Consider the following 18,008-nt stretch of genomic DNA (forward strand, 5'->3'; position numbering starts at 1 on the left):
TGGGAACTCGTTTTTAATAAATGATAGCGAGTAGGTTTCTTCTGACCTGTGACTGTGAGTCACAGTATTTGAAGCTGACAAACACCAACGAAACAGACAGATGACCTTGGTCATGGGACTTTTTCTTTCTGGGAAAGCCAAGTGCATTTCCTGAGAGTGGTACCGAGGCCCGAAAGTCTCAAATCAGATCAGCCAAAGACACGTAGGCTGGTCAACTAAGAGACTCAGACCCTATTGTTCACCTGGTCCCTCTCTCCTCAAAAAGTCTGTGATTCAGCGTGCTTGGAAACCTGGTAGGAGGAACAGCATTTATATCTGACTAAAACGGAACTTCAGTGGGAGAGGAGGGTAAATTCCTTTTGGGGGTTGGGGGGAAAGTTAGAACCTTGTGATTCCTGCTGTAACTAATAATACTGTAAATTAGTAATAGGTTGATAGCTCAGCATCTGCTGTTTACTTCAAATTCCTTGTCTCTGGGACTGAGTGCCTTTCCCAGGAGGGAAATGAGACTATTTCAAAGGCGCACAGTTACCTGTGATGCTGTGGGCCATGGAAATGAAGGGGGAACCCCCACAGATGTGGGAGTGATGGGGACTTGGTACTCTCAGAGGCTCCAAGTTCACCCCTTGATGGGCACTCACCTCTCACAGTCTGTGAGCTGCACAGAACACAGCTGGGGAAGTGCCAGGACAGCTGCCCAGAGGCAGTGTCAGCCGGCTCCCACCTTCTCTGCTCTTTTTCCCATTTCCTCTGCATTTCTGCTGCTTCCTTGAAAGTGCCCATTTCATTGTCTAATAGTTAATTGTTTTTTAAAAAGGGAGGAAGAAATGGGTGTTTGGGGATCAGAAATAAATAGGAGTAGCTGTTTCCCTCTGAGCTAGATGAGGGAGGATTGAGAACATTGTAGAGATTAGAATCTGAATCAGAAGCCAGAACTCTTGGTCCCAAAGAAAAAGACAAAGGATAGGGAGGTGGGTCAGCCCCAAGCAGAGCAACACTAAACTCATTTTATTTCCAGTCTTTGTTTTTATTTTGGCCTGAACTTGTTGCAGTAAAGATCTGTGTGTGTGTGTGCACACACGTGTGTGTATGTATTTGTTTATATAAGCAAGAAAATCTCTGGAAATATACATAAGAAACGGATAATTTTGTTTGCTTCCAAGAGGGAACTTCTTGTATCTTCTGAATGTTGAATGAAGTAGATACGTTACCTATTCAAGCTGTACATCAGTAAACAGAAGGCTTCTCAACTAATGGGTATTAGGAGCGGATAGTCCCTGTCTGAGAAGTGATGACTATAATGTTATAGGTAACTTAACCTGTCAGCAAATGAAACACTTACAGATGAAAGTCACAATGGGAGGTCTCCATAATCAGATGTACACACACGCTTCACTTCAAATATGTGGCAGAGTAAAGAAGTTTTAGTTTTGAGACTCCAGAATATGTAAATCTTTTGTTTGTTTGTTTAACAGAGGTACTGGGGATTGAATCCTGGACCTCCTGCATGCTAAGCACGCACCTCTACCACTGAGCTATACCGTTCCCCCAGGATATGTAAATCTTTAATAATATTTCTAGTTTAATAATTGTAAAAGTATCACATACCAAATGTAGAAAGTCTTGAAAAGTATTTAAAATTACATTTAATTCTGCAGTCATAATTAACCATTTCAAGCACTCACCCCTGCCTAAACGGGTAGGGGTGAGATCATGAGACCACTTTTTGGTCATGTCTGACTAAATCTCAATATTAAATTGGCCCAGAAAGAGGTAATCCCTTAAAAATCGTCAGTCCAACAAATAGGATAAATTTTTTTCCTCTCTTGAGGTAGTCAAATATCTGATCCTGCAGGGTGGAAGATTCTCTGGGGTCTCTTCAGAAAATACGTTGGCTTTTCCTAATCTGGATAGACCAAGGTTGAGCTTTTCCGGAAGAGAAGAAATGAGCTACCATCAATCATAGGCTCCAACTTTGAACAAGGGAACCTGCATCCCTTTACCACTAAAATACCTACCCAACACTCCCTCCAAAGAAACGAAAGTGCAGCCTGTTTTACTGCCCTATATTCCTTAAGTTAAACTCCATTTGCAGGGCTAAAGTCAAGTAAATTCAGGGATGCCACAAACAGCAGCAGTTGAAAGTGTATTGTTTAGCACTGTTGAGAGGTGCAGGCCAGTATGACACACAAAATGTTTCTATATGTTCCCATCAGGCTCCCCTTCCTATTTATCACCATCTGGTAGAGTACACTAATTAAAAGCAGGGCTTTGGAGTCAACCAGACTGGTATCCAGTTACTGGTGCTGCTGATTGTTTTGGACTTTGGGCTAAGTTTAATTTTTTAAATCTCTGTTTTCTCATCCATGGAATAAGGATAACAATACTTTCCTCATGCAGTTTTTGTGAGGTTTAAATGAGAGGATATAGAAAAAAATTAACCTGATTCAGGCTGTGTGACACACATTGAATCAACTTTATCTGTTATCATTGTCGACATATTGTGGAAATGAGTGCTTGTCTCGTGGGTGAGTAAACATTGCTCAAAGTTTCCAGGGATCCAAACTCTTAGATTCTCTTTTTTTCTAGGTTTGAGCTCTTAACGTTTCAGGAGCCAGAAAAGTAATGGCTGATTTCTTGGGCTCCATCCAGTTCTGTCCCCCGCCCCAGACCCCACCGCCCAGTGAATGAGCAAACAGTACATTGTCAAAAAGAAATGGATTTTATCACTTACGATTTAGCCCAGATTACAGGTGAGATGTCCTTAAGAGAACTCTGAACAATAAAAAGTTGGCTTAAGATATTTTTCTAAAACCCATAAAGGTCTGGTAAGCTTGGCAAGGAGAGAGTAAACATTTAAAAAAATCCCTTTGGTCCCATGTAAAAAATTTACAAAATCCACTAACATCAGCAAGCAGCTTCTCCAGACAAGAAGAGAGAATCCCAGCTGCTAAAGGACAGAGCAAGGGATTTCAGAGGACTCCAGAGTTCCCAACCACTCTTTTCCAGATCATTGTGCTGAAGGTCTCAGGGTCACAGAATTGGGAATATTTTTAAATGACAAAGCACGTATCCTATATTCCGCAGCAGTGAGAAATGTCAGCATATAAGGCACTTCTGTTCAAAACGAACACTTTCCCACCGATACAAGGATAGAGCCATGCAGATTGGCTGGATTCCAGCTTGCTTGATATGTTCTGTAAATTCCTCCACTGTGTCCCTAAAAGGAGTCTATGAGAATACATACTATTCCCCTGTAGCTTTTCTCCTTTTTCTTTCACTCCACTCCTACCATCCCCACCCCACCCCTACTAAATAACAACTAAAAGAAAATTAATAAATAAGATACCTCACATTTGTGCAATAGGTTTTCCTCAAAGTAGGCTGTATCCTGTTTATTTTATGCATAGGGAAATTAGAGTGAAGTAACTTAGGCCCTTATTACAAGGCATTATTGTATTGACTAAAACAAGGACTATAGGACCAAAAGTAAGTTTTACCCTCAACATCTCAACATTGAAAAGAATGATTTGGGTTGGGCGTGGGGGTGGTCACAAAACCAAAAACTAGGATATCTAAGCCTAGTAAATAATTTTTTAAAAATCTAAATTAACAAGAATCTGTAAGCTAGGGGTCCACCACCTGTAAGAAATCTGTTGAGAAGGTAAAGCAGGTAGATGGAGAAAGGAAGGACTCTTGGGTGCCCGGGGCACTGGCTCTCAGGAGAGGTTTATATCCCAGTGTGATACCCATTGATGAGGTGTCCATACGTCCCAGTTTGCCTGACATGATCATGGGTGGTTCTGCAGCTCCAGTTTAAGGAGAAGTAGCACCTCTTTTTACTCTCAGAACTGTCCTTCTTTGGATGATAAGTTATATAATCATCCTACCAATGGGGGACATTATAAAGATATTAGGTGTTCATGAGGGATGATCAAGGGGATTCATTTCTTAGAAGAGATAAAGCATAAGTGAGTTGATATTCCACAGAGGGTGTTATAAGGCATAAATACTAATAGAGAAGAGTTGACATTACACAGAGAAGAGTCAAAGAATATTACTGTCCCATGGGGACATGATAGCATGTTACAACCCTTGGTCCTTTGAATTCCCTGTGTATTTTGTGCCTTTGCCATTCTTGCCATTTATAGCATCCCATCTTATACTATAGCTATGTGCCTGTAATACCTATAGAGTATTTCTTCTACTAAGATGTGAATTCCTTATGGTAGAGATGATGCCTCTTTTTCATTTTGTATCCCCCACAGTGACAAGAAGAGGTTTGTGCACTGAGAAGTATGTAATAAATTCTTATATCTCTTGTTAGAATGTTTTAATTGAGGTTCCTATTTGCCCACCAAAATCATTTCCAGCCTCATTTCTGAGCACAAAAGCTGACCACATTTCCCAGACTGTCCTGCAGTTAGGAGTGCCCTGTGACTAAGTTCTCCCCCAACCTAGCTCACATTCCGCAGTGTGGATGGAAACAATATGTGTCACTCTAGGCTTGACCCTTAAAAGAGAGGTTGTGCTGCCTCTATTCTTTTATCCCTTCCTACCAGCAAACCCATCATTCCCCCAAGCTTTAGCCACATAGCGATAAGATACTAGTTGATTGTAAAGAAAGCCAGTGTAAGGAACCTGTGTCCCTGATGCTTGTGTGGGGCAGAGCTGCCTTCCAAACTGGAATGTTCCATTGGACTGTTATGTGTGAGAGAAGTGAATGTCTATCTTCTTTAACCACTGAACTAGCACTGAGTCTCTTGTTTTAGTTAGCATTAACCCAACTAATGGAAATATAAATTCCAACAGGCCAGGGATCTTGTCTGCCTTGTTTGTGTCTGGCAGGAAATAGGCATTAACAACTATTTGTTGAACTAATGAATAAAATCAGAAATGTGAATGAGAGGAAATTTACTGGTAAGACCGAGAGGCCCTTCCTAGATGTCACTAGAAACTTCTTATCTAATATGGAACCATTTCTATATACATTATGAACTTGTAGTTTATTGTGAAATTAAACACATATGATAAAGTTGAGTCTAGAAGGGGAAAATTTGACTATATTAATCAGGGAATTTTTGTCCAGTTTTTTTTAGGGCTTTATTTATTTATTTATTGAAATGCAGTTGATTTACAGTGTTATGTTAGTTTCTGGTATACAGCATGGTGATTCAGTTTTATATATATATATATTCTTTTTCAGAGTCTTTTCTATTATAGGTTATTGCAAATATTGAATGTAGTTCCCTGTGCTGTACAGTAAGACACTGTTGTTTATTTTCTATGTAAAGTAGTTTGTACCTGCTAATCCCAAACTTCTAATTTATGCCCCCCCCCCATTTTCCCCTTTGGTAGCCATAAGTTTGTTTTCTAGTCTGTGAGTCTCTTTCTGTTTTGTAAATAAGTTCGTTTTTGGATTCCAGATATGAGTGATATCATATGATACTTGTCTTTCTCTGTCTGCTTTTCTTCACTTAATATGATAATCTCTAGGTCCATCTGTGTTGCTGCAAATGGCATTATTTTATTCTTTTTTAAGACTGAGTAATATTCCATTATATATATATGTACCACATCTTTATCCATTCATTTGTCATGGTCTTGTCCAATACTTTTAATGAAAGACAGTCCCTGACCAAGTCTTCTTGGCATATATACTTTTTAGAGAAGAGTGACTGATAAATCTAGCTCAGATTTATGAAAACATCTTAAGATTATCCAACTGCTTTTGCTCTGCTTTTGAATTCACCAAGTAACCTTGTGATTTTTTAAAATTTCCTATTATAAACAAATAAAAGAAACACTTATTCACCAGTGCAATGAACTCAGTTGTTATTTGTATCCATGTATCAGTAAGGATAAGCTAGGTTATGCTGCAATAACAAAAACTCCCCGATCAAAATTTTATTTATTGAAATAACTGACATCCCATCATGGGTTCACAGATATATTCTGCTCATTGTGTGATCCAGGTGTCTAGAAAATTGGAGTTCCCATGACCTGAATGTTGCCAGTCTCTTCCAGAAGGAAAAAGAGAGCAGTTAAATGCTCCAGCTAAAGTGACAACTGGCCTGGTTTGCCAGTGACTGTCCTAGTTTAACACTGTAAGTTCTGTGTCCTGAGAAACCCTTCAGTCTCAGACAACTGGGATGGTTGGTCAGAGTCCTAGTCCACAAGTGACACATACCATTTCTGTTCACAATTCAGTGTCTAGAACCAGTCACACATCTTCACCCAACCATAAGGGGGCAGGGTATTAGAATCTGCATATGTGACCAGAAGTGGGAAGAACTAGAAATTTTGCCAAACAGTTTTAGCATAGTCTCTTATCATAAATTAGTATTCTGTTTTATAAACTTCTCTCTTATGATTCTTTTCTCCTTCCTTTTGATTATAAGGGAACTTGGCTGTATAAGTAAATTCTGAATTTGTCTCAGTGTATTGAATTCCTATCTCTGTGCAGAATTATGCAGGAGCTATAGAGATAACTAATCTGTAAGCCTTGCCCTCAAAGAGCTTAAAATTAATAGGAGAAATAAGACTCAAACATTATGACATAAGGTAGAAACAGAATGTATAAAGGACTGAGGCATTAAGAGGAAGGAGAATCACATCCAATTCAAAAGACTAACCCAAGAGTAATAGTATTACCCTTGATAATCCTCATCAGAGACATAAGCATCCAGAAAAGATCTATAACATCAAGCCCTCCAGGAAATCTTGCTCCATTAATCAAACCCTCCATCAAATCCCCCCAAATGTAAGAGTTTTAAAACTGAACCCAAAGGCTGGGCTGATTACTTAAATGGTATTATCCTGAGCTTCCTATTTTCCACACCCTTGGCAAACCAGAAGAAAATGTTATTTTTCGATCAATAAATATTTATAAATGCTGTGTTGTTCTGCTAGAGCTACTTTCCCCATCACTTTTGGGTTTAGGTTATCTCTTCTGCATTCAACAACTCTTCATTAACATCCCCTGTAAGTGGGAGTTATTACTGACATGTTGGGATGTTTTGCCCTGTGATAACTACTCTTAATAAAATTTGACTAACCTTCTAACAGCCCACTTGTGGTTAACAGGAGGGTTATCATGCTTGTCATCACATTTAACTCCCTGGAGAATCAGAAACAGATTTAAAAGAAACTGATCATTTGTGGCAGCCCCTTTTTGCCGCCAGATTTTGGTCAGGGGTTCCTGGAAAATTGTATCTGAAGTGGGTAAAGCTGACATGCCTTTCTGTGCTTTCCTCTAGGATCTCAGAGGAATCTGTCACTCAGAGGGTGAATACTTGAAAATGTGACCAGCTCTTCTACAGCTTTTGGGCCACAAGCAACTGTGGAGTAGGAATATATTTCATCAGTTGGTGGACAAAAAGCCAAATGCGAAGGTGAAGGAATTTACACTTTTTTGAGTGCCTGGTGTCCCTCAGCGAAAGGCAACCAGCAGCTCCTGCTCACATTCTTGTTGGTCAGTATCTTCTACTCCCAGATAGTGATTATGTGAGTCTCCCCTAATCAGGTCCCCTCCAGAAACATGACAGTGGTAATAAACAGAATCTCCCAAAGGTCAAGGGCCTGTTAGGCTATGTCTCCCTCCCTTAGACATACAAGTCTAATTATCCAAAAGCTTTGGAGGAAATCATTTATCAACTGAAAAAAATGCACAACCTAAGAACTGAGAATTATGCTTTATTTGGCAGACTTACTGAGGACTTAAGCCTTGGAGACAGCCTCTCAAATAGCTCTGAGGGACTGTTGCAAAGAGGAGAGGGAGGAGCTAGGATATATAGGAGTTTTTTGAAAACAAAAACAAAAATCCCAGGTAGTTGGAACATCAAAGGATTACTGCTAATTAAAGAAAATGAGACATCCCAAGTTAATGAATTTAGCACATTTTTTTTATGTAGGAAGATGCAAGAGTCTGAGCTTATTGAAATTATTCCTGTGATATGCACCTGAACTATCTAGGGCCAATGTCCTTTTTTTCTGTATCCTGAATCCCCTCAGGGTGTACTCTTGGGGGTGGCTGCAGAGGCTGATGGCTTGGTAGCAGGCAACCTGTTTTTCTCCATCCTGAATCCCCCTTAGGGTACATGGTGCAGTGGTTGAGGATTTGATGGACTCAACATCCTGTTTACTGAAATGGTAGGTGACATTCTTTGTGCACGTGTTCACTCACAAACACTTCTCAGCCACGACTAGGCCAGATGCAGTGCTAAGCCTGGGGCGTCAAGGTAAGAGGCAAATGAAGTTTGGTCCCTGACATCAGGGGTCCCTTCAGTCTTACAGGGTAGACAGATAAATGAAGTCAGCACAATGTGGTAAGAGCTACGGTAGTTCCAGGTGCTCTGTCACATGCTGCGCCAGAGAAAGAACAGCTTTTGAGCTGGATCTTCTAGAGCAGATAGAATTGTAAACAGAGAAGGAGGTCTTCTTGGCAGAGCAAATAGCATGGAGGTAATGGCATGGTGTGTTTGAAGAACCACAAGAAGTTTAGCGTAGTAGGAACGTGGTGGGGGAAAGAGAGACAGATTTGATCCTTTGTTTAGAATTTAAGAATTTTATAGTTGGCCTTGGGGATATAACAGAGAACAAGACAAAGTTTAGGCTCCCTTGATTTCCCCTTCTTATGGAGGGAGACAGGAAACAAGCAAATGAAAAATCTAAGAGAATTTCAGATAGAGATAAGGGCAGAATGACATGACGGGGAGGAGAGGGACCTTCTTTAGATAGATGGGCAGAGGCAGCCCTGAAGTGAAGACAGGACATTTGGACGGGGAACCCAGAGTGAAGGAGACAGTTCTGAGGAGGGAGGTTCCAGACAGATGCAAAAGCAAATGCAGAGATGGCGAGGGAGATGCACCTAGCCTCCCCCTGAGATGATGGCTTAAAAATTCAAGTTTCTATTCATAATTGATTTGGAAGTTCTGTTCAATTGGTGACCTTTTAACATACCTAAAACTTAACGTAAATAATCCCTGATGAAGTTAAATATCAACCCTTTACACATACGTACTTCTAAGATGTTTATATTAAGAATTTTTCTAAAGAAAGTTGATTTGTGCCACCACCTGTCTGGTCACTCAAAAAGGAGGTCATGGTTGATAATGTATAACCCAAAGAGGATTGAAAAAGAAAACAATAGCTTCATATCTAGAGTAGAAGGAATCTTAAAAGTGATCTAGTCTAACCCTTCCCCTTTACCCCCATTTCACAGATGGAAAAAGCAAGGGTAACAGTGGGACACAAAATAAATCAATGGCAGAGCTGGACCCACACAGAGGCAAGGTTTCCTGACTTCCAGGTTTAATGGTAGTTTTTTTTTTTCTTTTTTAAGAAAAACTGAGGCGTTTAGCCTCAGTTTATTAGTCTGCAGTGCAACTAGACTAAGAAAAGACATTTACAGTTCTTATCTATCTCATTTGAAATAGAATCACAAACAAGAGCAGGACAATTACACGAGTCCATCTATGAACAATCTTGGAGTCTATTAAATACACTTGTATCTGTCTTTCTCCTGTCCCAACTCCTGCTGTGGGCACAGAAACAGCCCTTGCTATCAAGGGCCTTGGAGAGTGAAGTTTTACTGTATACTCAGCTTCAGACTTGGAAAAATCAAACCTAAAATAAATAATTATTCTGCAGTTGAGCAGGAGACCTTAACAGTGGAAGTATTTCCTCCTCTTGAGGGAGGATTCTCTCCATTTATCTTCATCAGAGGATAGTAGCCATTAGAACCTATCTGCCTTGAAGGAAGGAAAAACAATTCCCAACCTTTACGTATGGAAAATGAAGAAAATATTTTGTCTTGAGAAACTTCTGGCATTTTCCAGTTCCTGGTCGTGATCCATGCAGCCTGAGAAAAGCCAGTGTCATACAGACTATTTTGGTACCTCTAATCCCAATGCTGAAAAAAGCACAGTTACATCAAGTCAGAGGAGAGAGATTTAACCACAAGTTGTGTTCTAACTGGGTTCTGTTAAGTTTTGTGGTGGAAAGCGAGTCCTACCTCCTACACAGGTTTTGTGGGTTAACTGGTAAATGCTGCCCTTCCAAACCCTGGAGCTTCCTTCATGTGATTAAAGTGACCAAGAAGTTTTATGATTGAAAATTCTGCTTTGGCTAGGATTTATTTAGATATTCCTCTGACCCAGTCTCGCTAACTCCGCAGCTCCGGTGGGAAGTGTACAAGGAAATTTACTCATAAGTCACAAAACCAAGCTAATATGACAAGTGGAGGAGAGCCATCTGGCAAATTGTTTGTAAAACACTTTCCTTGTGTTTGTTAAATCCTGTTTCCTTGTAAGTCACTTACCAGGAGACTTGGCACACATGGTTTAACCAGTTCTGAGGGTCCCCCAAAGCTTTCTGGGTGGGTATAAAATGAAGACTTAAGAAGGGAGACAGATTCCTTCACTGTCAGGATTCTTAATTGTGGTGATATGAAAGAGATCCAGGCATTATGACACAGGCTCAGAAGCTTCTAGAACTTCCAGTAACTGACATAATAATACCAGCTCTCTTTTTTTGGTGCCAAACTACTTCCCTTGGAGTTTACAAGAGGTTGGGAAGAAGGAGCATGAGAAGGATACACACACACACATACACATATACACACACACATATACACATACACATACAAGCATATACAAACACACATACACATATACACACACACACATACACATATATACATACACAAACATATACACACATACACATACATACACACATATACACATACACATACAAACACACACACATACAAACACACACACACACACACACACACACACACACACACACACACACACACACACACGGTTTCCCCAGACTTAAAGGACAAAACCAGAGTTGTAAGATGGTTATCCCACAGCACATCATCTCCCCTAGGATGATCTTTATTTATGAAAATAAAAAGGCTCCCATTCCAGCTGATAATGGGTAGGGATCAAAAACAATTAGGCAACATTTAATCAAGTCTGGCAGGGTCTTTAACTAGTACTCCATTTCATTTCAAAGCACAAAATAGTTTACATCTCTCTAGTTATTCTCTTTGGGCCCTGGGACTATGAATTGCTCAAAGACTTTAAATGGGTCTTGAATTAGCATTGAGAATTCACAATCCCTGTTTCTGACTTTGGTTTTCATTGATGACTTAATTAGTGAAGGTCATGTTGACTCTTTGGGTTTGGAAGAGCAAAGTGGAGCTTCACCCCACAACCTTCTCCCCAGTCCACCACCCCCAAGTCCCTGCCTCCTTCCTCCCCTCTGCCTCTTCCCTTCTGACACCAGGAACACAGGTGTGGCCCCCTCCCAGCCTCAGCTTCTCTGACTGCTCAGCTGCTGACAGTGGGAGCTGGGATGTTGACAGCTGTTGTTACCCAGAGTTCCTACAGAGAGAGAGATGCCAGGGGTAGAGACCTACAAAGCAGATAAAATGTGTTTTAGCGAACCGAGCTGGTGTCAGATGAAGAATTTGCAAAACAGGAGTATCTGGCCAGAGGTGAATGAGGGTTTTAGTAGAGTCTCCAGTCTCCATCTGTACCCCATGTGTGGGAGGTTTCCCTACCCTGCTGCACATGCTGACTTTTCATAAGCTCCTCCTACTTGCAGGCTGATCCTCATGAATCCTTTAGTGCTGGGAAAACAATAGGAAAGGGTGCTGGTTATATACCTTAAGTATCTACTGGCCCAGGATCTCAGGGGGACACATCTGGCTTAAAATCAGGGATTGTAATTCTTTTTTACTTCACTTTCTCCATCTTTTCTGTGAGGACAGAGTCCACCCCACATCTCCTGCCTGTACTTAATACCCCCACACCCTTAGCTTTGCGTACTTTGAAGAAGAATTAGTTTATTTTTAAAGGAAGATATCTATAAATTTGATGAATTAAAAGAACTGGGATGTTTAAAAATTGAACAGTTTTGTTTCGGACAAAGTAACCAAGATACAGACATTTTTATGCTGGCCTATCAAGATAGCTTGGTACCAACAATGTAAGGTGAGAAGTTATTTTTCCAGCAGCTATCTGCACTTGTATAGTTAATTTTTTAATTATCTATGTTGATAAGGGCTAGAGATAGTCTGTAACCTTAATTTATTGCATTTAAGTGGTGCTCTAACTTATTTTTGAAGCAAATAAATGTCATCCCATTTGATCCTCTCATCAGTAATCTGAGGCGATGAAAAGACTAAACCAAAACCCAGGTGTGGTCTCTCTTATGCGAGTGGTGTGGACTTAGGTTTTCCGTTTATTCAATGTTTACAGTTCACTAGCCTCCCATGGAGATTCTCCAGGCCACTTTCCCAGCCACAAGGTCAAATTCCACCTCCATCCACTCACTGGAGCTGCTGAATGACTTGAAGGTCAAAAGCTTTTCACCTTTGTGCTCCTCCTCAGCCCCCTGGTCAGGTTGAAAGAGTGAGTTGATCGAAAGGAGAAACAGGAACAAGAAGAAAATGGGGTCTCTCTGATGGATCTTCCCCTGGTCCAGATGTGCCTGTCGCTCCCCGCGCTCCCCTTGTCTACCGTGTCCAGCCGCAAATGATTGGTTCTCACTGCATCAGGTGTTAAGAGGAAGAACAGAACAGTGACCACCAGAACAACAGGGAGACAAGACCAGATAGTTTACTTATGTGTTAGTTGCAGTTGGGAAATCAGAAGAGCTGGTCAACACGTGATGCTTCTTCATTCCTGGAATTTGAAGAAGAAAATTCAGATCACAAAGTGTTCTGCATGCGAAGCACACCGTAGGTATTGGAAAGCAATGTACAGGTTGAGAGAGAAGGGTTGACATGGGAAAAGGAAGCAGAGTGTCTGTCTGAGGGCCTGTTCCCTCTGCCTGTGGTCTGCCCTCCACACACACCTGGGACCTGGCTGCATGGGTAGCCTTGAAAGGATCTCTAGGAAGACAGATGTTTAAATGTGGACAGCAGGAGAAAGAAATGTTTGCAGTTTATCCAAAGCATTTGCTTCTTTCTCCTTTGCTTTATTCGCAATGTAACAGGCCCCTGAATTTGCTGGGAAATAAGTGCCCCAAAAGAGATGAAATTTGTGAAAACAGGTAGTGATAAGACATGAGGTGGAGGGAAGGTACTGAGAATAATGGTGTGCCCAGCAATCCTACTTCTGGGAATTTGTTCTAAGAAATAACTGTACATATATGTATCTTTGCATCATTTATAATAGCAAAAAAAAAACTTCTGATAGGATATAAGTTAAGTTGTACATATAGAACAGAATACCATGGGGTCATATAAAAACAGCAGTGTAAAAACACTGTTGTAAATTTACATATTGACATGGTCAGATGTCTACAACATGGTAAGTCAAAAAAGTAAGTTGCCAGATGGCGTTTATAGTATGATCCCATGTTTTGGCTTAAAAAAATAGGCGCGTGTGTGGTTTAATTTTTTGCAAAAATTTTTACTTTTATATTTATATTAAAAAGACTAGGAGAACACACTGAAATGTTAATTATGGGTGGTGGGAGTCTTCTTTATGTACAAGTTGTCTTTATTATCTGAACTTTTTGTAATGAAATAAACACACACACAAACACACACACAGTCATTTCTCATTTGTAAGAAAGCAAGGCCTGGGCTTCTGTCCGAGGAGTCAGTAGGAGCCCTGACATCTGTGCTCCAGAGCACACGTGTTACGCAGACCAGCTCATGGGGTGACACGTGCCGGTCCTCCCTCTGCAGCACGTGGCTGCCTCCCAATGCCTGGGAGGCAGGAGGCTCCAAGGATTCTGCTACTATCCCCAGCTGCTTTATGGGACAGATGTGAAGGTTTGTGATTTTGATCACTGAGAGGAAAATGAAAACAGCCAATGAGTCAGAGAAACTACACACAAGAAAAATAAAGTAAGCACCTCCCCACCCTGCCCAACCTCAAATACACTCCTCTGAATTTGGATGCTGTATCATTTTTCCCTGCAGTCAAGTTTGGAGTGATGAAAGAGAGATTCTGAAGATAACCTCTGGTTTCAGATGCACAAAGACCAGATACAGCGAGACTTTATTTGAGGTAAAAACAACCAGAAAAGGAGAAAATGATGTGACATTTTATGAGACATTACCTGCCTTTTCTTCCTCTTCACCCCAAGCTGTTTAAGACCATCCCTGGGAAGTGGGATGTGGTAGTTTCTGTTATTTCCCCAGGCAAGGCCTGGGACAGGCAGACAAAACTTCTCCAAGGTGGTAAAGGACTGGGGATGAGGGAGGCATAGAGAAGAAAGAGAAACCAGGAACCAAGCCAGAGGCAGACCCAAGTATCCAACTTGGGCTTGGGGGTATTTGTTTTATACAGCTGAGGAGTGAATATACAGTACTAGACCCCAGTTCTGAAATCCTGGTGCATCTAAAGCCCACAACTTAATAAGAAAGAGGGAAGAAGAGAGGGAACAGAAAATTGGTGAGGGTGTGTGTGTGTGTGTGAAACAATTAACTCCATTGGTTTACAGTGTAAAAGGGAATTAAAGAATCATCCTGGATTCCACAGGGAGGGAAGAAAAGAAGGAAACTGCATTGCCCTCCAAATCCTCTGCAACAGTGAAGATTCTCTTCCTGGAAGTAAGGCAAGGGATGAGGGATGCTGCAGCAGAAACAGTACGATAGTTAGACAAGATAGCTCTAATGTATACTGTGAAGGGCAGTAGTAAGTATTCAAGGACATGTCAGGAGTCAACACTTAAGTCTGATTAACAGATCAAGTGCCCTAATCAAGAACCAATATCTTCAGAAGGAGTTACTTAGCACTTAAATTACAGTATGGAACTCTACACTGAAGAGTTTATTAATTAGCATAAGGGATGCTAGAAATATTTCTGTTGGTGAAATGAGTGGGAGATGCATTCTCAAATAGGTCACTGATTAGAAATATGACACAGCCTCTGGTGCTTTTGCATAAATGAGGCATAAAAAGTGGGCAAGTCCAGCAGTTTAATGCCAAAGGGCATCCCTATGGGTCCTATGCCCCTCCAGTTCCCTGCTGACCTAGAAGACACACCACACCTCTGAGCAAATGTGCTGTGCATAGTCTTTGTTGGAGCACTGCAAAACAGGCTGGGTGAAGAGCTTCTACAACTTTGTTGTACCAGCGTGCTAATAAACGTTTGACTGCTTGGCAGAATTTGGCCTAAGAGTGGCTTTCAGTGTTACTAGGAACATCACTGTGGGGAAAGGGGCATCAGCCCACTTTGCTCTCCAGATACTCACCATCTTTCCGAGTGGTCCCTGCCATTTGCCCAGTGATAAGCCTGGCTTAGGTGTGTCCGCAGCAGTCCCACAACGGGTGAGGGGCAAAGCCATAATCTGGGGCCAGGTCCATCTTCTTCCAAAGGCCTTGGCCTCTTTTGAAACAAAAGGAGGAAGGTCAAAGTGAACAAACAGAATCATTCAAGACCAATGGCTCTGTCAGTCGACAAGTAGGAAAAAAAACTTTTTATTGACTGAACTCTCTTTAATCTCCAGGATCTTCCATAAAGTGAATCCCTAGAAATCCTCCTCGTATCATAAGTTCTCTAAAGGTCAGGCTGAATATATAATCCACTTTAAATCCTAACAGGAAATAAATGATGTTCAGCTTAAAGGATGTACTTAGGATATTTCATGTAAAATTCAGTACTGGGCCCAGAAAATTCGGGTGGGGGATGGAAGCCACAGACCCAAGTTTCTCAGTGTTCCTTTTCAAAAGGTCAACTTGAACTCTGGTGTCCCTGGGCCCAGCCAGGGAAATGCACCCTCCTCTTTCATGTGGTGTAAGACTTCAGGCTGCTGCTGTTTCAAGCAATCAGATTGTCCAGATCATCAACAAATACTTATTTTTAGCCCTGAAAGGATGAGAATTTCCTAGCCTTCCACCACCCTCTGAAGGCGGTCGGGCCTTGTTTGTATTATCAACAAGGATATAAAGCAGAAAATCTTCCAGATTTTTTTTCTCCATCTACACTGACAGTTGACTAAAAGCATTTCTGAATTGGACCTCAAATAAGGAAACATTGCAAACAGGAAAATCACCTCAATAGGAATGAACAGTGAGTTGTAGTCTTTAAAACATTCATGTGACTCTTCAAAATACATGAGCTCGCTGCAGGAGATGGCTGTGAACATCTCCCCTCGGTGCATTTGTAGTGGTGGGACCAGTGGGATCAAGGCTTTGAGCTTGTAAACCTAGAAGCATAGATTTTCAAGCTGGAAGAGGGTCTTGGAGATTGTCTAATCCAGCTGTCTCATTGTACAGGTGAGGCAACAGGCTTACCTGAGGTTGTATAAACAGCTAGGTGTACAACCAGAAGGATGCAGGAACTTGGAATCCTAGTGTCCTTTCCCCACTACTGCTTCCTGGAAATTAATGTGCCTGCGGCTTCCAGGCCAAGTGATAGAGTTGGAGCATCAGAGGGAAAAATCTCTAGATCCTTATATGTTAATTCTGCGGTAAAGAGTCACACTGGGGTCAGAGAGCCCAGTAAACCTCCTCTTCTCTTTACTTCTCTTGAAACCTTTCATTCCTGCCTGAGAGGACTTGAAGTTAAGATATTTAAGGGAATATATTTATCCATGCCTTGAAACAAAAACACTGAAATGAGGCCATATTTTCTGTCCTTTGTAAAATCAACTTTCCATCCACAGCCAAATCTTTGATTTCCTGAAGAGCTGAACAGTCGGAGCCCCTGGCTGGGGTAAGTGAAAAGCTGCCCATCCTCTGGCTTTGTTTGATGCCTTCATGAAGATCTGAAAGCATACGCCTGAAGAAGTAATGGAAAGTGAGAAGGGCAAGACATCCTAGACATGGTAGGTCCCTCAAGCTCTCCAGGTTAATTTCTTGATCTTAAATGGGAGGAACCCTTGCTTGGGTCTACCAGGGACAAATAATGAAAGCGATGAGGTTAAGGGCAGGAGAGAGAACCCAGTTTAATTTATTCTGACTTTACTCTGGAAACTTCCTCTTCCTTATTCCCTCTTCCTTATCTTCCCTATCTTCTGGAAATCTCCTCTTCCTTATCTCCAGACCTTACCTCTAGACCTTTCTCTCTGTTTGCCACTGTCCCTTTGTCCCTGTACCCTGGTGGGTGTGTCTTTCCACTAAGTAAGGTTGCTGTGGAAGTTAGGATGGTCTGAAAAGAAGAGGACCTAGTGATTTCAACACTCCACAGCATGATTACTTCTTTTCATTTATTCAACATATGTATCCTGAACACTTACCCTGTGCTAGGATATGAGCTTAGCATTGAGGCCCCTGGGTGAACAAACACCTACATGTTCCCTGCTGACATTCTGTCTTACACCTAGTTGAGCTGACCTTACCCCTCATCTCTTGCCCTAGGTTTGGAGAACTCTTCTCCTTCCTCTGTCTTTCATCCATTCAACAAAGACTTATTGATTCTTCTATTATGTTCAAATCACAGAGGGTACACAGATGAATCAGGGAGCATCCTGTCCTCATCGTCTAGAAAGAAAGATGCTCATATAAAAATAGAACACCCATTTGGGTTGTTTCCAATTTGGAGCTATTATGAGAAAAGCTGCTATGAATATACTTATACTGTTCTTTTTGTGGATGTATGCCTTCATTTATGTTGGGTAAATATGTTATCCAAAGGTCCATTATTGGGTGAATACACTGTGGTATATTCATCCAATGGAACATTACTCAGAAATAAAAAGGAATCAGGTACTGATACTTGCAGCATCATGGAAGAATCCCAAAAACATTATGATGAGCAAAAGAGGTCAGGGACAAAAGAATTCATTCCATATGATTCTATTTATAGAAAGTTCTAGATCAGGCAAAACTAATCTATGGTGAGAGAAATCAGAACAGTGATTGCCTCTGGCAGGGGGTATTAACTGAAAAAGATACATGAGAGAAAATTCCATATCTTGTCTGGGGTGGTAGTTACACACGTGTACACAGTTGTCAAAACTTACCATACTGTATGCTCAAAATCTGTGTACTTTTTATATGTAAATTGTACCTCAGTACATATTTAAT

The 18,008-nt window shown here is 41.1% G+C and overlaps 1 long non-coding RNA gene across 1 annotated transcript in view; it reads left to right on the top strand.

The window, feature by feature from the left end:
* Positions 1-18,008, top strand: part of LOC116660100 — a 40,414-nt gene that overhangs the window by 7,806 nt on the left and 14,600 nt on the right. The window contains exons 2-3 of the long non-coding RNA XR_004315476.1: positions 7,260-7,474; positions 16,646-16,807. This is a non-coding gene — a long non-coding RNA (uncharacterized LOC116660100). The remainder of the gene's footprint in view (positions 1-7,259; positions 7,475-16,645; positions 16,808-18,008) is intronic.

Source organism: Camelus ferus, chromosome 26 (genome assembly GCF_009834535.1).
Source record: "Camelus ferus isolate YT-003-E chromosome 26, BCGSAC_Cfer_1.0, whole genome shotgun sequence".
Classification (NCBI taxonomy): Eukaryota; Metazoa; Chordata; class Mammalia; order Artiodactyla; family Camelidae; genus Camelus; species Camelus ferus.